This window comes from Eublepharis macularius, chromosome 2 (genome assembly GCF_028583425.1).
Source record: "Eublepharis macularius isolate TG4126 chromosome 2, MPM_Emac_v1.0, whole genome shotgun sequence".
Classification (NCBI taxonomy): Eukaryota; Metazoa; Chordata; class Lepidosauria; order Squamata; family Eublepharidae; genus Eublepharis; species Eublepharis macularius.
The window spans coordinates 35,636,968-35,661,468 of NC_072791.1; the positions used below are offsets into that span (position 1 = coordinate 35,636,968).

A 24,501-nucleotide genomic window follows, 5' to 3' on the forward strand; every position below is an offset into this window, starting at 1 on the left:
TCTTCTCAGCATCTCCATATTATCTCCCTCTTGAAGTAAGTCCTCATTTATTCTCCATCCTTTCCTTTTGCTCCTTCTCCTCAATTTCCACATAATTGGATTATGATCCGAGCCTACCATCGGCATTATTTCCACTTCCTTAGTCCATAACGCTAAGTCTTTTGAGGCCCAGATCATATCAATTCTCGATAGTGTAAAGTGTCTTGCGGAGTAGAACGTAAATTGTCTGCTTTTCGGGTTTTGTCTTCTCCATACATCTTCTAAGGTTTCCTGTTGTATCAATTCAAAAAACAACTTTGGTAACAGTCCTCTCTTCTTTTGTGCAGTTGATGATTTTTTGTCTAAGTCCAAATTTGTCACTCCATTGAAGTCTCCAGCAAGTATTATCTGGTCATATGAAAGTTCATCTAGTTGCTTCCTTAAATCCTCAAAGAAGCTTTCTTTTGCTCCATTAGGTGCATAAATTCCAACTACCAGCACTCTCTTTAAATTCCATACGCATTCCACTGCTATAAATCTGGCTTCCACATCTTTCATTACAAACTTTGGCTGCAGCTCCTCTTTAATATAAAGCACTACTCCTCTTTTTTTCTTATTAGAGGCCGCTGCAAAATCATTGCCCAATTTTTTTGATTTTAAATACTTTACATCTTGTTTTCGAATATGGGTCTCTTGCAAACATACAATATCACATTTTTGTTTTAATAGCCAGTGAAAATGCTTTTTCTCTTATTCGGTGAATTAAGTCCATTTACATTCCAAGATAAAACTTTACACTCCATAATCATAATCTTGTTGCTGGTAAGTCCTTTTCATTGTCTCTTATAAATCGCTCCATCTCTCGTTCAGATCTGATGCGTTTTTTCCTAAAAGAAGTGATCAATGGAGTATTAAAGGATCAACGGATTCCAGATACCTGGAAGGAAGCTAACATCTCATTGATCCCCAAAGAGGGCCAAGATCTGACTAATGTGAAAAATTACAGACCCATATCCTTACTTAATAATGACTATAAAATCTTTGCGAAGATACTGGCAGAGAGAGTGAAGGGATGGCTTTCGGAAGTTATTGAGGAGGAACAAGCAGGTTTTTTACCTGGTAGACAAATCAGAGACAATTTAAGGACAGTGATCAATGCTATTGAGTATTATGATAAGCGTTGTGACAAAGAGGTTGGTTTCTTCTTTGTTGATGCTGAAAAAGCGTTTGACAATTTGAACTGGGACTTTATGTTTGCCACTATGGAAAAGCTACAAATGGGAGAAAGATTCATAAGAGCAGTTAAAGAAATCTACAGAGACCAGAATGCAGCAATTGTGGTGAATGATGAGACTACTAAGAAATTGACTATAAGTAAAGGAACAAGACAAGGTTGCCCGTTGTCTCCGCTGTTATTCATTTTGGTATTGGAGATACTGATGATACAAATACGACAAGATGAAGAAATCCGCGGAATAAAAATAAAAGACTTTTCTTATAAGGTCAGAGCATTTGCGGACGATATAATGTTAATTGTGGAAGACCCAATGGAGAATATGCCAAAAGTGATAGAGAAGATCAAGGAGTTCGGAGATTTGGCAGGGTTTTATATTAACAAAAAGAAGTCAAAGATACTATGCAAAAATATGACTAAGCAAAAACAACAACTGTTAATGGAAATAACGGACTGTGAAGTAACAACTAAGGTGAAATATTTGGGAGTTGAACTGACTGCAAAGAATATAGATCTATTCAAAAATAACTACGAAAAACTATGGACTCAGATTGAGCAAGATTTGATCAAATGGAATAGATTGAATTTGTCATGGTTGGGAAGGATTGCAGCAGTTAAGATGAACGTGTTACCAAGAGTAATGTTTTTGTTACAGACAATACCAATTATCCGAGACTTTAAGCAGTTTGAAAAATGGCAGAGGAAAATATCAGACTTTGTTTGGGCAGGCAAGAAGCCTCGAGTGAAAATGAAAGTTTTACAAGATGCAAAGGAAAGAGGCGGAATGCAACTGCCCAATCTAAGACTTTACTATGATGCAATCTGCCTAGTGTGGCTGAAAGACTGGATGACGCTGAAGAATAAGAAATTATTGGCCCTAGAGGGATATAAAAAAATATTCGGATGGCATGCATACCTATGGTATGATAAAGTAAAAGTGAACTCTATGTTCTTACATCATTACATACGGAAAAGCCTATTTGCAACTTGGAAGAAGTACAGAGACTTTTTACAAGAAGGAACCCCCATGTGGGTGGTTCCATATGAAGTAATAGATCCGAGAGCTGTCGATACTGAGCAACAGTGTTTAACATATAAGGAGATAACCCGAATAGAATCTTCCAAACTTAAAATAAAGACACAGGACGAGTTATCACCCAACTATGATTGGTTTCAGTATAGGCAAATCAGAGATCTCTACAACTCGGATTGTGCAAAGGGAGGCATAAGAACAGAGAATTCGGAACTAGAGCAGACACTTTTAAAATTTAATTTAATTTAATTTATTATATTTATATTCCGCCCTCCCTGCTTTCGCAGGCTCAGGGCGGATAACAAATACAAACATGTTTAAAAACATTTAAAAACATTAAATAATACCTTTAAAAACATTTAAAAACATTAAATATAACAATTCATGCTGCCCAGTGGTTCATACATGCCTCTGTGTTTGCATAGGGGTGATGGTTTAACCCCCCCTTCACGGGGGGGGCAGGCACTGCCCGGCGTTAGCCATATGCCTGGCGGAATAGCTCTGTCTTACAGGCCCGGTGAAATGCAAGCAAATCTTGCCGGGCCCTTGTCTCGCAAGACAGAGCATTCCACCAGGTCGGGGCCAGGACTGAAAAGGCCCTGGCCCTGGTCGACGCCAGGCGGGCCTCCCTAGGGCCAGGGACACTTAAAAGATGTTTTCCGCCAGAGCGGAGAGTCCTCCGGGGCTCATATGGTGAGAGACGGTCCCTCAGATACGTCGGTCCCAGTCCACGTAGGGCTTTGTAGGTTAACACCAAAACCTTGAACCTGATTCGGTACTCCACTGGCAGCCAATGCAGCTGGCGTAGCACCGGTGTAATATGCTCCCACACCGGTGCTCCAGCAATGACCCGCGCTGCTGCATTCTGTACCAGCTGTAACCGCCGGATCAGGCCCATGGGAAGCCCAGCGTAGAGCGCGTTACAGTAATCAGTAAAAGAGGATAAGAAGGAAATTTCCAAGGTATACCAAGTACTGTTGAAATGGTATACTGAAGATGAAATAGTTAAAGTACAAATGGTGAAGTGGGCCATAAATTTTAACAAAGAAATAACAATGGAGGCATGGGAACACTTGTGGAAAAACACAATGAAGACTACAACGTGTACTAATATTAAAGAGAACATTTACAAAATGATCTATCGTTGGTACATGACACCAAAGAAGATTGCGCTAGGGAATTCGAACACTTCTAATAAATGCTGGAAATGTAAAAAACATGAGGGCTCTCTGTACCATATGTGGTGGACGTGTGAGGTAGCTAGGCAGTACTGGGGAGAAATAATAAAAGTAATAAGTGAGATTCTACAATTTCAAATCAATAAGAACCCAGAACTGCTACTGAACTTGGGAATGGAGAACATTCCAGCCCAATATAGAACATTGCTATTTTACATGACAGCAGCGGCCAGACTTTTGTATGCGCAAAAATGGAAAGTACAAGAAGTGCCAACTATTGAGGATTGGACTTACAAATTGCTGTATATGGCCGAAATGGACAAAATGACAAGAAAACTGAGAAATCTGGACCCAGGACAGTTCAACACAGACTGGGAGAAGCTGAAGCAATATGTGTTGAAGAAATGGGAGGTGGGAGGAGAACTGTGGCAGTTTGAGAACTATTGAAATATGACAAAATGTAGAGGGGGGTGACTTTACCGGAGGGTAGAGAGAGAAATGAAAATGTCTAAGCAGCTATCTTGTTAGATTGTTATATATAGAAAAATATATAGAATGTGGATAGAAAATAACTAACTATAAGGACCGACTAATTAATATTGTTTCTGGTATAAACGTGTAATATGTTAAACTGAATAAGTCTACCTGAAGAAATATATGGATTAAACTGATTGATAACTTTTGATGATAGTTATATAGATGTATAATTAAAGAAAGAGGAAATTAATAACATAATTAAATATAACTAAAGTAGAATGAAGACAAGATATGTAGAAAAAGTAATATACAGAATATAAGTTAAATTGGTTGACTTATATGAATGCATGGATTATATGGTTTATATGGTATATGGTTTATAGAAATATTTGAAACCAGCAAATTATGAAATTATGAAAAAAGGGACAAATTGTTTGTCTAATACGGAAGAAGGGACTTAAAGATAGGGTATAGAGTGTTAAAAATAGTTAAAGAATTATTGCTTAGATTAAAGGGAAAGTATATGTATGTTAGATAGATGAATTTAAAATGAGTAAGGGAAAAGGGACAAAGGGTTGGAAAACTGTTGGAAGTCTACAAAAAAGGGGGGAAAGGGAGGGGGTTAGAAATTGGGAAACGGGAATTGATTGTAATGTGAAATCAAATGATTCTAATTCCAATAAAAATTTTATTAAAAAAAAAAAAAGCATTTACAGAGCCTTATGTTGTGGACACATTTTGTTTGTAATGCTGTCTGAAGAGGGTTTTCTAACCCACTTCTGTGATGGTTGTTGGGGGTTTTCCGGGCTGTATTGCCGTGGTCTTGGCATTGTAGTTCCTGACGTTTCGCCAGCAGCTGTGGCTGGCATCTTCAGAGGTGTAGCACCAAAAGACAGAGATCTCTCAGTGTCACAGTGTGGAAAAGATGTAGGTCATTTGTATCTACTCAGGAGGGGTGGGGTTGAGCTGAGTCATTATGTAAGAGTTTCCCAGGGTGTGGAATGCTAATGGCGGGAGGCTTCACTGTAACCTGAGGAGGTTCTTTTGCATATGGATTGGTGCTTGATGTGCTAATCTTCTCTGCAGGGCTATTGTCGGGTGTGGAGTGTTTTGTTGGCCTGGTGTTTTTCAGAACTGGAGCCCATGCTCTGTTCATTCTTAAGGTTTCTTCTTTCCTGTTGAAGTTTTGCTTATGCTTGTGAATTTCAATGGCTTCCCTGTGCAGTCTGACAAAGTAGTTGGAAGTGTTGTCCAGTATTTTGGTGTCCTGGAATAAGATACTGTGCCCTGTTTGAGTTAGGCTATGTTCAGCCACTGCTGATTTTTCAGGCTGTCCAAGTCTGCAGTGTCTTTCATGTTCTTTTATTCTTGTCTGGATGCTACGCTTTGTGGTCCCGATGTAAACTTGTCCACAGCTGCAGGGTATACGGTATATTCCTGCAGAGGTGAGGGGGTCTCTGCTGTCTTTTGCTGATCGTAGCATCTGTTGTATTTTTCGGGTGGGTCTGAATACTGCTTGAAGGTTATGCTTTTCCATAAGCTTTCCCATCTGATCAGTAATACCTTTGATATATGGCAAAAACACTTTTCCTGTAGGTGACTGTTTTTCCTTGGTTGTTTGATTCATCCTGGGTTTGATTGCTCTTCGGATTTCATTTCTGGAGTAGCCATTTGCCTGAAGTGCGTGGTTTAGATGATTAATTTCCTCATTGAGAAAGCGCGGCTCACATATCCGTCTTGCACGATCCACTAATGTTTTCATTATGCCTCTTTTCTGTCGGGGGTGGTGATTGGAGTTTTTGTGTAAGTACCGATCAGTGTGAGTTGGTTTCCTGTAGACCTTGTGACCTAACTGAAAGTTTGCTTTGCGGATGACCAAGGTATCCAGGAATGAGAGTTTTCCCTCACTTTCTTTCTCCATTGTGAATTGTATGTTCAGGTGGATGTTGTTGAGATGATTCAAAAACTCCCTCAATTCTTCCTCCCCATGGCTCCAAATGATGAATGTATCATCCACAAACCGGAACCATACACTGGGTTTGTGGGGTGCTGATTCTAGAGCTGTTTTTTCAAAATGTTCCATGTAGAAGTTTGCTATAACTGGGCTGAGTGGGCTCCCCATGGCCACCCCATCCATCTGTTCATAGAATTCGTTGTCCCATTGGAAGTAACTGGTTGTCAGACAATGATGGAATAAGGCTGTTACATCCTCTGGGAAAATCTGATTAATCAGTGCAATAGTGTCTTTTACTGGAACCTTGGTAAACAGGGATACAACATCAAAACTGACAAGTATGTCTTGTGGATTGAGTTTCAGAGAACTGATTTTGTTGATGAAATCTGCTGAATCTTTGATGTAAGACGAGGTTTTCCCGATGTGGTCCTGCAGGAGATCTGCCAGATGTCTAGCTAATTCATATGTCGGTGAACCAATGGCACTCACAATGGGTCGGAGTGGGACTGAATCTTTATGTATTTTGGGGAGTCCATATAGTCTAGGTGGCTGTGCTTCAGTCTTGCATAGTTTTCTGTGCGTGTCGGGATGTAGTGAGGAATTCTTGATCAGCGCATTTGTTAGCCTGGTGATTTTGCAAGTGGGATCTCGTTTTAGTTTTTTGTAGGTGGAGGGGTCCAGGAGTTCCTTAATCTTCTTTTTGTATTCCTCCGTTTTCATGATCACTGTAGCATTGCCTTTATCAGCTGGTAGAATGATGATGTCTGGATCTGCATTGAGGGTCTTGATGGCATTTCTCTCCTTGCGTGTTATATTGCTGGTGGGAAGCTTTGCCTTTCGTAGAATCCTGGCTGTCTCTCCTCTTATTTCCTCAGCTTCCTCTTCAGGTAGATGACGGATGGCAGCTTCTACATTTGCAATGATGTCTTCCACAGGAATTCTGGTGGGGGTGACTGCAAAGTTTCCTCCCTTTGCCAAGATGGAGGTTTCTTCTGGTGAGAGTTGACGGTCTGTCAGATTGATGACAATGCGTGCATTGTCGAGCATTGGGCTTGTCTGTCTTTTTTCCTGTAGTTTGTTAAACTTCTGCTTCTGTCTGGATGTGTGGTTGGTAAACACTTGTTCCATCTTCCTGTGGGTGAGATTATCGACCTTGTCCCAATCCTGACTTCTCATTTTATGGCTGGTGTTGATATGCAAGCAAAATAGCTCCTTGTCTGTGGCAGCAAGTTCTCTGCGGGTAGTGTGGATTCTCTCACGTAAGAGGGCCTGTTCTAGACGGTCATAAATGCGGTTCGCCTGTGTGGTTTTGAAGATTCTTTTAGTTGTGAGAAAAGATGGAATGGTTCTTGTGTCCCTGCAGCGTAGAAGAAAGGTCAAAGAACAGAGTAGATGTGCTTTCTTGTTCCGAAGTGTTTCCAATCTTCGGGTCTGTTGGAATGTTTCCTCCCCGTAGAGGTGTTCGATGTATTGTCGAAGGCTTTTGCGGCTGGAGAACGATGGTTGTTGGGGGTTTTCCGGGCTGTATTGCCGTGGTCTTGGCATTGTAGTTCCTGACGTTTCGCCACCCGAAAAATACAACAGATGCTACGATCAGCAAAAGACAGCAGAGACCCCCTCACCTCTGCAGGAGTATACCGTATACCCTGCAGCTGTGGACAAGTTTACATCGGGACCACAAAGCGTAGCATCCAGACAAGAATAAAAGAACATGAAAGACACTGCAGACTTGGACAGCCTGAAAAATCAGCAGTGGCTGAACATAGCCTAACTCAAACAGGGCACAGTATCTTATTCCAGGACACCAAAATACTGGACAACACTTCCAACTACTTTGTCAGACTGCACAGGGAAGCCATTGAAATTCACAAGCATAAGCAAAACTTCAACAGGAAAGAAGAAACCTTAAGAATGAACAGAGCATGGGCTCCAGTTCTGAAAAACACCAGGCCAACAAAACACTCCACACCCGACAATAGCCCTGCAGAGAAGATTAGCACATCAAGCACCAATCCATATGCAAAAGAACCTCCTCAGGTTACAGTGAAGCCTCCCGCCATTAGCATTCCACACCCTGGGAAACTCTTACATAATGACTCAGCTCAACCCCACCCCTCCTGAGTAGATACAAATGACCTACATCTTTTCCACACTGTGACACTGAGAGATCTCTGTCTTTTGGTGCTACACCTCTGAAGATGCCAGCCACAGCTGCTGGCGAAACGTCAGGAACTACAATGCCAAGACCACGGCAATACAGCCCGGAAAACCCCCAACAACCATCGTTCTCCGGCCGTGAAAGCCTTCGACAATACATCCACTTCTGTGATTTAGCTCTGGCATGTTTACATTCATACTGTTTTTCCCCCTCCCCAATGGCTCTGTGCCTCTTAAACTGGGGTTGTTCCTAATTAAACACAATCTTGTTCTTTTCTTTATTATAAACCTATTTAGTGTAGCTCCTTGGCACTATCTGTATTTAAAACTCCTCCATTCAGTGACCTCTAACACATACACCATCAATCTCTGTGAGCAGGTCCTTAGAAATGCATAAAGCTGCTTGTGAGTCTCTTGCTGTATTAGTCATCAAGTCTGTAGCAGTCCTGTGAGATTCGGATGAGGAAACTCTGAAGTATGTGGAATGGCAAATATTACTTTTTTCTTTTAGATTGATGCTCTTACATACAAGCTATCCATCCTGCTCTTGTATCTCTCTCGATGCCTAGCAGGATTTGCTTTAAATATTTTTTATCCTCTCCCAGTTCATTAAACACCTGCTTACTCTGTGCTGTTGCCCCTCACAATCTCCACATTATATATAGGAGTGCCTTCTTCATTGCATATCCTTCAAAAGTGATGAGGATCCCAACTAAGCCTTTACGACAACTTCCTCAGCGACAAAACATTCTTGAAACCCGACAGGGTGCTTGTGGTAAACAACCATTATCAATAATGCATTCTCAATAGAGACATTAGTGGTTATAGTTATATTTTAGCAGATAGTGATATGAATCTAGCCTTCAAGTCTTATGTAACTTGTAGAGTTCAAAGATCGGTAGCAATTTCTTTGGGCTCATACTTCAGATGAGAGATGCCACTGAATTCTATTACAGTCAGAATACAGTGGTACATCTCTGGTTCTGTTCATGAGGGAAATATGCCAGAATAGACCAGGAACTTAATGGAAGTGTAGTGTTGTTAATGTAGAGAAGGGTCCTTGAACTGCCAAGTCAACAGTGCACCACCAGTCATGACCTGCTCTATGGTGAACCCCTTTCTGCTAATGGGAGCAAGGCATTTTCAAAAAATGGCTGTTTTATCAGGAGATGGTTCTTGTCTTTTGATTTAATAGTACAGTGCCAAAGTGAGAAGACTGAAGACACCATCATGCAAAAATGCTACCATTCAATCTTTCTCAGCTACCAAGAGATCCCTCTTTGTTAAATGCTTTTAAAATTCTGTTAAAAACAACTTTTACACAGCATGGAGTTATAAAAAAAAGCATTCAATTCAGATGCCAATTAAGAATGGAGAAATACTTGTCAGGGAGAGTCTTGCTACACTTTATCTGAAAGAAAGATCAGAAAGTTCCCTTGTCCCCTTTAAGATTATTAGCTAACTTTTAAAACCAAATTGTTTTAAAGAGAAAAATTAAAAACTTCCGATAACATTGCTGAAATTGAGCTACAAGAAACAAAACTGTCAGTACTGGACCCCTCTCAGCCAGGGCTGAAGTCAGACTACCTTTTCCTCAGCATCCAGTTCAGATGTCTTTCTCTGTTCATCTCATGCTACCCAGTCAAATTCCTTGAGTAGCCTGCCACTCAAGGCTCTCTGCCTCTGTGAAGAATTAACCCTGTTTATACAGCACTTCTAAGCTTTTAAAAAGTGCAGTCCATCACATAGTGTAATTCTGTTTAAGATTGCAATGCAAATGCAGCAACGTGGACATATTAAAGAGTGGACTATGGCTATGACTGAGGGGTACATCACATCAGAGGGTCTCATGTTCAGTCCTTAGCACCCCTAGTTCAAAGGTAGCAGGTGCTGCTCTTTCTGCTTGAGATCATGGAGAGCTGATAGCTAAGGTAGATGGACCAGAGGTTGGGGTGGCTGTGACAGAGGAGGCTAGATTGGTGGACGACAACTTCACCATTAATTGCACTGAAGTTAAGCATGAAGTTAAGCATGAGGGAAATTTCATCTGCCTTCTTACACCTACGTCCACACACACACACACTTGCACAGATGCGTGTGTTTGTGCCAATGTGTGCGCATGCACACACACACACACACACACACACACACACACACACACACACTTGTTTACCTTTATTTCTATTGCAAGAATAATTCCATTGGTAAAACTTTCTTATTAAGTATGGTTTAGTTTCACACCGGCTCTAAATGGCAACTTAGTGGAAGATATAAATATTAATTTGTGGAATTTTATCAGGCTATGATTACCCTAATGCAACAATTACGCTTTTGAAACTACAGATTAATATAGCCAGTTGTTTATATACTACTTCAGAGCACAAATCATTAGCAATAAACTCACTGGCTCAAGTCTTAAAGCCATTGGAATCCCTGTGAGTCCAACAGAAATTGAGTTTGTGTCTCTAGATAGGTTATCCACATGTGTTTGTGGAAGTGGTCAAGAATAATTCCATAGAGCGCTAACACATCTTATTATTTTATGTTATCTGATACTAGTTTTCTTATCGTTACTTGCAAGGTATCCATGAGAATGTGTATGACAGTGTGGCCATAAAGCTGAGATGTAGGTGGCCTGATGCCAACTTCAGCTTCACTTTCCATCTGGCATTGTCCAGCCTTTTTCTTTTTTTTGCCAGCTGTTCCCTCATCTCTCCATCCCTTTGGGTCCTTGTCTGTTTCTCCACATCCTGTTCTGTCATTCCATTGTGTTTTCTTCCTCTCTCATAATTAGACATGGGCACAAACCAAAAAAAATTACTGAACCAGAGGATCGTGGTTCGGTGCAGACCATGATCCTGAATTCCCGAACAGCAACGAACATCTCCCGTTCCCGAACTGAACCGTGGATCGTGGAGGTCACAGCGGAGGGGCGCCCCGCTGTTCCCAGCGAACCAGAGGAGATAGATTCCTATCCACCAAAGCCAAGCTCAATTGTACTCTCTCAGTCTCTCTCTCCAAAGGCTAGCAAGTGGCAAGCAAGAGCTCTGTCCCACTCCACTGCTAGCAGAAAGTGAAACCCAGCCTGGGAGCCCATGGCTATTTATAAGCATGGGTCCCATTCAGCAACACAGGAGGTCTGTGTTTGTCCGTCAGAGCTGCCTATCAGGGTTTGCAGGGATGAGATTGGAGTGCCCATGGCTACAGAACACCCCCTCCCTCCCCTGGGTGTCTTCTTCCAACTTGTAACTGCTTTGCAGCTCCGTGGTTGGAAGGAAGCCCTGCTGATCAAGGAAAGCTGGCCTTCCATTCGGGTTTCTAGGGTGACAGAAGGAGGGCAAATAGAGCTTAGGCATTCCCCTGGCTCCGTTGCCAGGGGAATAGATTGCTGGCGCCTGAGTGTCTGGATTCCCGAACTGAGCCCGAACGCCCCGAACCGGGCTCTCCCGACCACTGGATCGTTGGCCATGGCCGATCACGATCCACCAGGTCACAATTGCGTGATCGCCATTTTCATGGGGTTTTGACGTTCGTAATGTGGTTCGTGCCCATCTCTACTCATAATACTAGATAGGGGCATCCAATGGTTGATGGGCAATAGGTTCAAGATGGAAAAAAGGAAGCATTTCTTCACTTAATGAGTAATTGGGTTGTAGACCTGATGGATCACTTGTCTGATCCAGCAAGGCAGTTCTTATGTGTCATGTAACAGCTGGGGTGATTCATATTGATTCATACTGTGGTTCAGTTTGATTCAGACTGAAGTTTAATCCCCCAAAGACAGATCTGATCTAGGGTTTTAGGGTGTCCTCTGTTCTAGATGGGGTTGCACTTGAAGGAACAGGTATGTAATTTGGAAGTGGTGTTGGACCCAGGCTTACTGCAGATAAGTATTGGGTGGGTAGCCATGTTGGTCTGCAGTAGAACATCAGGGTTTGAGTCCTGAGGCACCTTAGAGACCAATAATATTTTCAGAGTGTAAGAGGGAGCTCTGACTCCTGAAAGCTTACACCCTGAACATCTTATTGGTCTTTAAGGTGCCACTGGGCTCAAACCCTGCTGCAGGATAAGTAGGTAGCAGCTGTGGCCAGGAGTGCCTTTTACTAGCTTCAACTGGTTAGCCAGCTGCAGCCTTTCCTGGGCAAAAAAGATTAAGACACTGTGGTGCATGCCCTGATTACATCTGGATTAGATTACTGTAATGTTCTCTGTGTGGGTCTGCCCTTGAAATGTGTTCAGAAATGTGTATTGGTGCAGAATGCTGCAACCAGGGTTATTGACTGGAGTAGGCTGTGGGGACGATATCACTCCAGTCTTGACTCATCGTCACTTGCTCCTAATTTGTTTCTGGGCACAATTCAAGGTGCCAGTGTTGAACTTTATGACTTGGGACCAACATACCTGAAGGACTGCATAATCCCTTATGAAGCTGCCCAATCACTGTGGTCATCTTCTCAGGCCCTGATTTGGTTGCCTCTGCCTTCTGAGATTAGGCAGATGGCAACTCAGGGGATAGAGCCTTCTGGCACCAAAATTCTGGTGAAAACAAAATTCTTTGTTTTAGGTGAAGTTTTTTTTTGCTCTGTTTGCCATTCTCTCAGCGATCACTCCTTCTTGGCCTATTTTTTAATTGTCAGGGCTCATTTCGAGGGGGAACACACAGGAACGCAGTTCCAGCAGTTCCCCGAAGAGGTCACATGTCAGTTGGCCCTGCCCACCTGACTCTTGGCCATTTTGGGCCTGTTTCATCCTGGATTGGGGCCAAAATGGCCCGGATCCGGGTGGTGGATCACTCTCCTCTTTAGCAACAACCTGATCCTGACCATTTTGGGCCCCTTTTTGGCCATTTTCAGCCCCTTTTTGCTATTTTGGGCCCAATTTCGGTCCTGAATGGCCAGGATTGGGTCCAAAACAGCCAGGATAGGTGATGTCAGGGGGTGTGGCATATGCAAATCAGTCATGCTAATGACACATTTCCGGTGATGTCAAGGGATGTGCCATATGCTAATGAGTTATGCTAATGAGTTCCTCCAGTTTTTTTCTATGAAATGACCCCTGTCAATTGTTATTTGTATGTTGTTGTATGTACATTTTACCGTGAACTGAATAACTCAAGCAAGCCTGAAGTCATCAGATCATGGAAGCTAAACAGGATTGGCTGTGGTTAGTAATTGGATGGGAGATCTCCAAAGAAGACCAGAGTTATAGAGGTAGGCAATGACAAAACACCTCTGTTAGTCTGTTTCCTTGAAAACTTCAGCATGAGTTGCCATTAATCAGCTATGACTTGATGGCACATTCCACCACCATGTGGATTTTAGCATTGGTTTTGCCTTTTTTAATGTGTGTCTGTTTTTGTTGGGTTTAATGGTTTTTAAGATGTGATTTTAGTATGTATGTTTTTAATCTTTTTTTTTTTTTGAAAATTTTTTATTGGGTTAGAATCCATTATTTCCACATTTACATTCAATTTTCCCCAATTTTTTCATCTCTAACCCCCTCCCTTTCCCCCCCTTTTTGTTGACTTCCAACAGCTTTCCAACCCTTTGTCCCCTTTCCCTTACTTTTATTAGCTTCCTCTATCTAAAACAAATATATATTCTCCATTATTCTAAGCAGTACATCCTTAACTATTTTTAACATTATATGCCCAAACTGTAAGCCTTTGTTTCCATCTTAGATAAACAATTTATCCCAATTTTTCAATTTCAGGTATTTCTATATATCATAAACCATATAGATCATACATTCGTTTATATCAAACAATTTGACTTATTCTCTATATATATTACTCATTCTATCTTTTTATAATAGTTCTATATATCTCTCCTCACGTAGTCAATCAATTTGACCCATCTATATCTCCAGACATTCAGTTTGGTACAAAACTTGTCAGAAAAAAAAGAAAATATTGTTAGTTAATCGCTCCTTATAATTAATTATTTTCTCTATGTTCTGTTTGTTAACCTATATATATCTATATATATGTCAATCTATTAATCTGACTGCTTATTAATTCACATTTATCTCTTCTCCCCCCGGTAAAGTCTCCCCCCTCTACTTTAATACTTCAGTAGTTCTCAAACTGCCACAGTTTTCCTCCCACCTCCCATTTCTTCTCCAGGTATTGTTTCAGCTTCTCCCAGTCTGTGTTGAACTGCCCTGAGTCCAGATCTCTCAGTTTTCTTGTCATCTTGTCCATTTCAGCCATTTGTAAGTCCATTTGTAATTTGTAAGTCCAATCTTCAATAGTTGGCACTTCTTGTACTTTCCATTTTTGCGCATACAAAAGTCTAGCTGCTGCTGTCATATAAAATATCAACGTCCTGTGTTGGGCTGGAATTCCCTCCATTCCCAAGTTCAGTAGCAGGAGTTCTGGGTTCTTATTAATTTGAAATTGTAAAATTTCACTCATTTCTCTTATTATTTCCCCCCAGTACTGCCTGGCTACCTCACACGACCACCACATATGATAGAGGGAGCCCTCATGCTTCTTACATTTCCAGCATTTATTAGAAGTATTCAAATTCCCTAGCGCAATCTTCTTTGGTGTCATGTACCAACGATAGATCATTTTGTAAATGTTCTCTTTGATATTAATACATGTCGTTGTCTTCATTGTAGTTTTCCACAAGTATTCCCATGCCTCCATTGTTATTTCTTTATTAAAGTTTATAGCCCATTTCACCATTTGTGTTTTAACTATCTCATCCTCGGTATACCACTTCAACAGTACTTGGTATACCTTGGATATTCTTTTCTTATCTTCTTTAAGAAGGGTCTGCTCTAGTTCCGAATTCTCTATTCGTATACCTCCCTTTACAGAGTCCGAATTATATAAGTCTCTGATCTGTCTATACTGGAACCAATCGTAGTTAGGTGATAGTTCCTCTTGTGTCTTTATTCTAAGTTTAGATGCTTCCGTTTTAGTTATTTCTTTATACGTTAAACATTGTTGTTCATTATCAACAGCTCTCGGGTCTATCACCTCATATGGAACCACCCACAAAGGGGTTCCTTCTTGTAGATAAATTCTGTACTTCTTCCAGATTATGTATAGACTTCTCCGAACAAAGTGATGCAGGAACATCGAGTTGACCTTTACTTTGTCATGCCATAAATATGCGTGCCATCCAAATATTTTTTTATATCCCTCTAGGGCTAATAGTTTCTTGTTCTTTAATGTCATCCATTCTTTCAATCAAACTAGGCAGATTGCATCATGATAAAGTCTCAGATTGGGCAGTTGCATTCCGCCTCTTTCCTTTGCATCTTGTAAAACTTTCACTTTCACTCGAGGCTTCTTGCCTGCCCAAACAAAATCTGATATTTTCCTCTGCCATTTTTCAAATTGTTTGGAGTCTCTGATGATTGGTATTGTCTGTAGCAAAAACATTACTCTTGGTAACACATTCATCTTAACTGCTGCAATCCTGCCCAACCATGACAAATTCAATCTATTCCATTTAATCAAGTCTCTCTCTATCTGAGTCCATAGTTTTTCATAATTGTTTTTGAATAGATCTATGTTCTTTGCAGTTAATTCGACTCCCAAATATTTCACTTTACTTGTTACTTCACAATCCGTTGTTTCCATTAACAATTGTTGTTTCTGCTTAGTCATATTTTTGCATAATATCTTTGACTTCTTTTTGTTAATGAAGAAACCTGCCAAGTCTCCAAACTCCTTGATCTTATCTATCACTCTTGGCATGTTCTCCAATGGGTCCTCTACAATTAACATTATGTCATCCGCAAATGCTCTGACCTTGTATGAATAGTCCTTTATTTTTATTCCACGAATTTCATCATCTTGACGTATTTGTATCATCAGAATCTCCAATACTAAAATGAACAACAATGGAGATAACGGGCAACCTTGTCTTGTTCCTTTACTTATCATCAATTTCTTGGTCAATTCATCATTCACCACGATTGCTGCAGTCTGGTCTCTATAAATTTCCTTAATTGCTCTGATGAATCTTTCTCCCAATTGTAGCTTTTCCATAGTGGCAAACATAAAGTCCCAGTTTAAATTGTCAAACGCTTTTTCAGCGTCTACAAAGAAGAAACCAACCTCTTTGTCACAACGCTTGTCATAATATTCAATAGCATTAATCACTGTCCTTAAGTTGTCTCTTATTTGTCTGTCTGGCAAAAAGCCTGCTTGTTCCTCCTCTATGACTTCCGAGAGCCACCCCTTCAATCTCTCCGCCAATATCTTCGCAAAAATTTTATAGTCATTGTTGAGTAGCGATATAGGTCTATAATTTTTCACATTAGTCAGGTCTTGGCCCTCTTTTGGGATCAATGATATATTCGCTTCACTCCAAGTTTCTGGAATCCTTTGATCCCTTAAAACCCCATTCATCACCTCTTTTAGGAATGGTGCCAGTTCATTAGCCATTGTCTTATAGAATTTAGCCGTAAGTCCATCTGGCCCTGGCGCCTTTCCTAGATTTGCAGATTGTATTGCCTTACTTATTTCCTCGTCAGTTACTTCACTATTCAACTTATTTCTCCAAGCTTCCGAGATTTCTGGAAGTTTGGTTTTCTCCAAATATGACGCTATTGATTCTTTGTTTACTTCATTTTTATTATACAGCTTAGCGTAAAATTTATAAAAGGCTCTACTAATGGTAGCCTGCTCCAAATACGTTTTGTTATCTTCGCAAATTTTATTTATTATCTTCTTTTCCCTTTTCTTCTTCAATTGCCATGCCAGGTACTTCCCAGGTTTATTAGCACCCTCAAACGCTTTTTGATTCAGTCTTTTGAGATTCCACTCCAATTCTTTATTGCTCATTGCTGTTAGCTGTTCTTGAAGTATTTTAATTTCCTGGTATACCTTCTTTTTCCCTGGTCTCTTTTTTAGCTGTATTTCTTTGGCTTTTATTTTCTCCTCAATCTCTTGTCTTTTCTCCTCTTTCTTCTTTCTTGCTCTACCATTTAAGTCCATTAGTATGCCCCTTACAACCGCCTTGTAAGCATCCCAAACTTTATTGGTTGGTACTTCTTTATTCACGTTGTATTGTATAAAAAACTTTGTCTCTCTTCTCAGTATTTCCATATTCTCTCTTTCCTGTAACAAGTCCTCATTTATTCTCCATGCTTTCCTTTTTCTCTTTTTTCCAAATTTCCACATAATTGGGTTGTGATCTGAGCCTACCATAGGCATTATTTCTACCTCCTTAGTCCATAATGCTAAGTCTTTTGAGGCCCAGATCATATCAATTCTTGATAGTGTAGAATGCCTTGCAGAATAAAAAGTAAACTGTCTGCTTTTAGGATATTCTCTCCTCCATACATCTTCAAGAGTCTCTTGTTGAATCAACTCAAAAAAAAGCTTTGGTAATAGTCCTCTTTTCTTTTGTGCCGTTGTAGTCTTTTTGTCTAGTTCCAAGTCTGTCACTCCATTGAAGTCTCCAGCAAGAATTATCTGGTCATATGCAAGATCGTCTAAATGCTTCCTTAAATCCTCAAAGAAGCTTTCTTTTGCACCGTTAGGTGCATAAAGTCCGACTACCAACACTCTCTTTAAATTCCAAATACATTCCACTGCTACAAATCTAGCTTCCACATCTCTCATAACAAATTTTGGCTGTAGCTCCTCTTTTATGTACAACACCACTCCTCTTTTTTTCTTGTTGGAGGCCGCTACATATTCTTTGCCCAGTTTTCCAGATTTTAAATATTTTACATCCTGCTTTCTGATATGGGTCTCTTGCAAACAAACAATGTCACATTTTTGTTTTAGTAGCCAGTGAAAAGTATTTTTCCTCTTGGTTGTTGTGGGTTTTCCGGGCTGTATTGCCGTGGTCTTGGCATTGTAGTTCCTGACGTTTCGCCAGCAGCTGTGGCTGGCATCTTCAGAGGTGTAGCACCAAAAGTCTTTTGGTGCTACACCTCTGAAGATGCCAGCCACAGCTGCTGGCGAAACGTCAGGAACTACAATGCCAAGACCACGGCAATACAGCCCGGAAAACCCACAACAACCATCGTTCTCCGGCCGTGAAAGCCTTCGACAATACATATTTTTCCTCTTATTCGGTGAGTTTAGTCCATTTACATTCCAAGATAATACTTTACACTCCATACTCATGATCTTGTTGGTAAGTCTTTTTCATTGTCCTTAATAAATCGCTCCATCTCTCTCTCAGATCTGATGCGTTTTTTGGCCCCTCCAAACTCAAAGGACACTCCTTCCGGTAACTCCCATCTGTACCTGATTTTCATGTCCTTCAAAATCTGAATTAGCACTTTATATTTTTTCCGGTCCAGTAACACTGATCTGGGCAGTTCCTTCATTATAATAATCGTCTTGCCATCAATCTCCAATGGATCTTGAAACTGTTTTGTCACAATCCTCTCTTTCATATTTCGTGTTGTAAACTGCACAATCACATCTCTTGGTAGTTTCCTCTGGGTTGCTATTCTCGAATTCACACGGTATGCCACATCTAGGATAGCCACAACTTCCTCCTCCTCCTTCCCCAGGTACTCAGCCAACACCTCAGTCATCTGTTCTTGCGCTGACTTTCCTTCCACTTCTGGCAAGCCACGAAAGCGTAGCTGCTTCTCCATATGTTTAGTTTCTGCAACTGACATTCTCCCCTTCACCAATCTCATCTCTGTTTGTTGCGCGTCTGCTAAATTCTCCATCGCGTCTTCTACTGTTTTAACTCTCTGCTGCGTTCCTTGTAATTCACTTCGTATTGTTTCCATACCTTTTTTCACTTCTGACAGCTCCGATTTTACTGTCTGTGTAACCTCTTTAACCTCTTTTATCAGCTCCAATTTCGTGTCTTTAAGTTCTTTAATCATATCTAAAAGTTTTTTGTCCAGGTTTTTATCCAGGTTTTCTATTGCCGATTGCCACTCTTTTTTTGACATCGTGGGGCTTGCTTTAGCTCGCTCCCACGAATCCGCTCTCTTCCTTAACTCCGTGGCGTAAAATTTAACGTTTTTCTATTTTAAATGTCCCGGTCTTCTTATAGAAATTAAATTTTAAAGAGTCCAAAATGTCGGGCGTCTTTTCTCTATGGTTTCTCTATGATTTTGTAATCCAAGATGGCCTACTTCCTCTTCCGCTGAAGCCGCGACCCTTCCCCTTTCAAAAATGGCGATTCCCTACTTCCTGCCCTCCAGCAAGGGCCGCTTCTCTCCAGCCACTCTATTGTTATTACGCACTTCCTGTCTCCCGTCTTCCCACAGCAGATCTCGCGATGGTGTCTTTTTCTCACAGCTCCAAAGCCACAGGTATTCAAAACAATAGTCCCATTTCTTTAATAACTTCTTTAAACTTAGTCTCTTTTTAAATTCAATTCCTGCCGAGTCTTCCCCTCCTTTTCGCTAGTCTGTTGCAGTTTAAAAATCTACTTTTTTTCCTCTCTGTTTTTATCAATCTGTCCCGTCTCAGAAGATAATGATCTTTACCTTCTCTTCACTTTTCTCGGGTTGTAATCGCTGTTTCGATTTTAAGTTCTCCTCTCAGCTTCTTCCCCCAATCGATGCTTGGGTATGTAGGTCTTATGCCAGCCGAATTGGCCCCAGAACTGCCGCAGAGATTATAGCCGACCCGTCGCAAGGTGGGACCTCAAGGATCGGGAGGGGACCCGTTGTGTAGAGCCCCCCCTCGTCCGAGATCTAGCTCACCCTAGGGTCTTGAGCGTTCTTTGCCTGCTCCCCGCCTGAGAGCAGTCGGCCGCGGGCTATTTTCACCCCGCCGGCCGGTTAAAACGGCAGTCCGGTCAGCTCCGCAAGTGGAGCTGCGTTAGACCTCCATGGATCCCAAACAGGAAGTCCTCCGTATGTATGTTTTTAATCTGTTAGCCATCTTGGTGGCTGTCATGAGGACAGAAAGGGTATACATTCTGTAAATAAAATAAATATATAAATAAACAATACTTTAATAATAATAATAACATTTGATTTATATACCGCCCTTCAGGACAACGTAATGCCTACTCAGAGTGGTTTACAAAGTATGCCATTATTATCCTCACAACAAAACACCTTGTGAGGTAGGTGGGCCTGAGAGAGCTCCAGAGAACTGTAACTAGCCCAAGGTCACCAAGCTGGCTTCAAGTGGAGGAATGGGGAATCAAACCCAGCTCTCCAGATTAGAGTCCCACACTCTTAACCACTACACCAAACTGGCTTTCTACACCAAATTGGCTTTCTCTTTGCTGTTTGTTTTAGACATGTTAACATGACTGTTCCTATCTATAAAGTTATGTATGTTTGAAATGAAGGCAGAGATTGGAGCAATGGCTATTGATGTTGCTAAGACTCTGATGCCTACTTAAAGCATGGAAGAAGGGGTGCTATCCCGTTATGCAGATATTATGGGGAAAGGGAACTTTTCCAGAAAAAAAGATACAGGTTCTCCAAATCTCGTCTGTTATCTTCCTAGTGTTTCACCTTTCAGAGAAGATGCTTTTCCTGACAGCACTGACCAAGCAACTCAGAAGAAGGCAGACAAATATAGCTGTCCTGTGAAATCTCACCTGAGCTCAGTTCCCACAATTGTAAGGCTGCCAGTTCTGGAAATAGGGAATTGTATTACCTGCATAGCATGGAGCTTTTAGAGTGGTACTATTGGAAACCTGATGCTGACCGAATTTGTGTTGCATTTTACTGGGTTTTACTGTGCTGTTAGCCACCTTGGGAACTTTTTTAGTTGAAAGGTTGTCTATAAATTAAATAATAATACTTTTTGAAAAATACTGGGGTAGAGACCAGACCAGGAGCTTAGATCCTATTGAAAATCTCCACAAAACATATATTTTGGACAGAAGAGACTCTAAGAAACAAAATAGAGGTGGAGTTGGTGGTCTGTGTGGGAGGGGGAATCAGAAAAGTCGCCCCCCTTATGCCAGTGGAAATGATTGGCAGGATCCAGCCAAAGGGAGGAGTTCAGCAACTGGAACCAAAGAAGATGCACAGTACTGAGCTTATAAGCAAGGCCTATTTATTTTATTTCTATACAGTACTTAGTGCGCTTTTGGTGCATTTATAAATAATGATGAGGAGATACCTTTTCTTAAAAAAAATAACTTGAGATCTTGACCTAAAGACCAAAGTCCACTTGATGCTCTCACCTGGTGTAACTTTTCTACTTACTTTCCCCCCCTCATCTGCAAAAGGAAGCTGACGACTTACCGGCAAGCTGGGTTGGCACCGGGTGCAGGACGAAGTGGAGGCAGGATTAGTTGGAGGAGGAGGAGCGTCCATCCTGCACTGGCCCAGCCGCATGGTCAGCGCCATTATACCTGAGCATCCGCAGGAGCAGCTGGTCACCCTCCGGCCCTCCACTGATTAAGGACTATTGGGGGGCACTGTCACAACTTTATGGGTTGCCGGTTTTTGAAGCATTGGGCCAGATCCCAACAAGGTGAGTGGGCCTTCAGGACTGCTCACCCCGACGGATCTGGAGGCAAGGGTTGCCAGGCAGGGCCGGCTATGGAAGAACGTGTGCCAAGGTGCCACTGGGAGAGCTGGCGGGTGATGCATCGGTCGGCAGCCAGGCCTCTGATGCCAACAGGGATTTGTGCCCAGATGCCAGGCCAATACTCCATCCAGCTGTAATCAATAAAGCTGTGGCCATTTCTAACCCAAACAAGTGTCTGGTGTAATTCATTAGCTGCAACACAGTCTGACATAGCACATAGGTGAAAAAATGCAACCATGGAAGTTACAACCTGCAGCACTAGAGCAGCAGAGCAGCAAAAGCATATTTTTATGGTGCTTTCCCTGCTGAAAATAAGTAAAATATGAGTACCTATATCTTTTCCTCTGCTGGGGGGAATAGCATCTTGGGAAGGGGTTAAGAAGACTCTCTGCCATGCTACAGAATTTATCCCCCATTACTGAATATTGTAAAAAAAGAAAACATCAAAGAAAAATTGCACACAGTTGAGCATCACATGTAGTTTAGTTCTTAAGAAGCAGATGATTGACGGCTAGGGTTGCAGACACTGACCCGAAGGAGCCCCTTATGCCTTCAAGAGTTGATTGGCAGGGCAGAGCATCATGCTTCAGATCAAAAGGTAGCAATTCTACTGATGCGGAGATGTGCCATGAATATAAAAGAATTACAAATGTTGTGCAGAAAGTGCACAGGAATCTATTACTTATTATTTACATGTTTCCAAAGTAATAAACTTTGAGAGGAGATTAAGGGCTGCTGTTGAATTAGATTGTTTTGCTAGATTGTGCCACTTCACAATATGGGCAGGTCATCTCATGCCAATGATCTCTCATGTTGAAAACATCATCACCACAAAGAGAAAATCGCAGTGCAATCTTGTGGGCTGCTGAGGCAGAGGTGCCCAGCCACTGATGCAACAGTGGCACCACTGGTACATTCCTTAAAGGAAACCACAAGAGGCCAGGGATCAGGCAAATGCCCTAGCAGTAGGTCTGCAGTGGCCATAACCATGCTGGTGTCCCCAGCAACAGCAACATTATTGTCATAAGACATCTCAGGGGCACAACAGCATGGCTGTGACAAACAGTGGGGAGCCAACCAACCACAGCGTGGCAGCCAAAGAGCCCTAGCCCTGGGGAAACACAAGCTAAAGGGCAGGGAATGGCAGGGCCATGCACCCATGGCTCTAACCCCACCCCCTTAAAGGCACAGGCCCCCACCACTCAGAATGGAGACAGCAGCACAAAAAAATGGGAAGGGACTCTACCACCCTGCACACCAGGAGCAATCCTAAGCAGGTTCACCCAGCATTAAGCACCATATGAAGCAACAGGGGCAAACCTCAGGAAAGGGGCATGGGGAGAGCAAAAGGAACACAGAGCTAGCCAAGAGTGCTGAGGATGGACCCCAAGTGGACCCAAGTGCCTACTTGGCCACTGTGCCAGGTACTACCACAAGTGCGTCAGCATCCTGCAGCTCCCAAATGGCACCTGCCTGGAACTGTCCTGCCTGAAGAGGGTGGCCATCTAAGCTCTCTGCAAGGAGCTCAGCTCACTGCTGCAGGGTCAGTTGCCCACCCCGATTCTGCAGAAGGTGCTACTGTCCCCATGCTTCCTTACGATGGGCTCATTCTAGGCGGCTGTGGCCAAAGTACTGGAGATGTCCCATTCTTCAGTGAGACAGTGCCTCCACAGTGTCCTGGAAGCCATGTGCAATAACATGTGCACTTCCCCATAGAGGAGGTGGAGCTAGCACCCATTCATGCTGTGTTGACCATGTTCATGGGTGGTGAGCAGTCTGACTAGCCCTCTGCTGTCTAATACCTGCTTATGATTGGAAAAAATCATAAAGCCTTAACTAATGTGCTTCAAGCCACAGTAGCAAGCTGCCCAGCTGGGCAAAATGTTTCTGGCTCCCAGCTGGGAGACTGGAATGCACATGCCATGTGAATGGAATCACAGAATCACAGAGTCGGAAGGGGCCATACAGATCTTCTAGTCCAACCCCCTGCCCAATGCAGGATGAGCCTAAAGCATCCCTGACAAATATTCATCCAGCCTGTTCTTGAAAACTGCCAGGGAAGGGGAGCTCACCACCTCCCTAGGCAGCTGATTCCACCTTTGAACTACTCTGACTGTGAAAAAGTTTTTCCTAATATCCAGCCGGCACCTTTCTGCATGTAATTTAAGCCCGTTGCTTCAAGTCCTATCCTCTGCTGCCAACTGGAACAGCTCCTTGCCCTCCTCCAAATGACAGCCTTTCAAATATTTAAAGAGAGCAATCATGTCCCCCCTCAATCTCCCAAGGCCCTCAGCTTTTCCTCATAGGGCTCAGTCTCCAGACCCCTGATCATTCTTGTCATTCTCTTCTGCACCCTCTCAATTTTGTCTTTTTTAAAAAATTTAATACAAGAAATGATAAAACCATACTGTACAAACAAGAAACGGATTAAAACTAAGCCATAAAAGACATTATCAAACCACTCTTGGCAAATTGTTAATTGTCTCAATTTTGTCCACATCCTTTTTGAAGTGAGGCTTCCAGAAATGCACACAGTACTCCAAATGCAGCCTGACCAAGGCAGTATAGAGAGGGACTATGACCTCCTGCGATTTTTGATGCAATGGCCCTTTTGATACAACCGAAGAATGAGTTTGCCTTTTTTCCACCACATCACACTGACTGCTCATATTTAGTTTAAAGTCCACTCTTACTCCAAGATCACTTTTGTATACACTACTACCTAGATGATGAGTGATTAGGTGCTATTGCGTCCTGCCCCTCTTGGAATATGCAGCCTCTTTTGTCAAGAAAGGTGCTTGAGAATTTATCCTAACTGCTCCCCTCAGACATTCCAAACTCCTTTCTCCCATTGACTACAACCCCGGCTAAAATTCTATCCAACAATCGAAGGCCATCAATTAGCTTTTATAAGTTTAAGCTTCTCCTGGGAACATTTAATCAAAACTTTAAATTCATCAGCCAACCCCAGAGACACTTAATTAAAACTACAGTTTCTTTGTCAGGCACTGGGAACAGGCAAGCTAACTCTTCTGT

General features: G+C 42.0%; 1 long non-coding RNA gene across 1 annotated transcript; it reads left to right on the forward strand.

Annotated features, from left to right (window-relative positions):
• The first annotated feature begins 10,157 nt into the window (after positions 1–10,157).
• On the forward strand, positions 10,158–21,610 carry LOC129323694 (uncharacterized). The gene is made up of 3 exons (XR_008596468.1): positions 10,158–13,222; positions 20,428–20,542; positions 21,161–21,610. It is a non-coding gene; the product is annotated as an uncharacterized LOC129323694 (long non-coding RNA).
• The last annotated feature ends 2,891 nt before the right edge of the window (positions 21,611–24,501 follow it).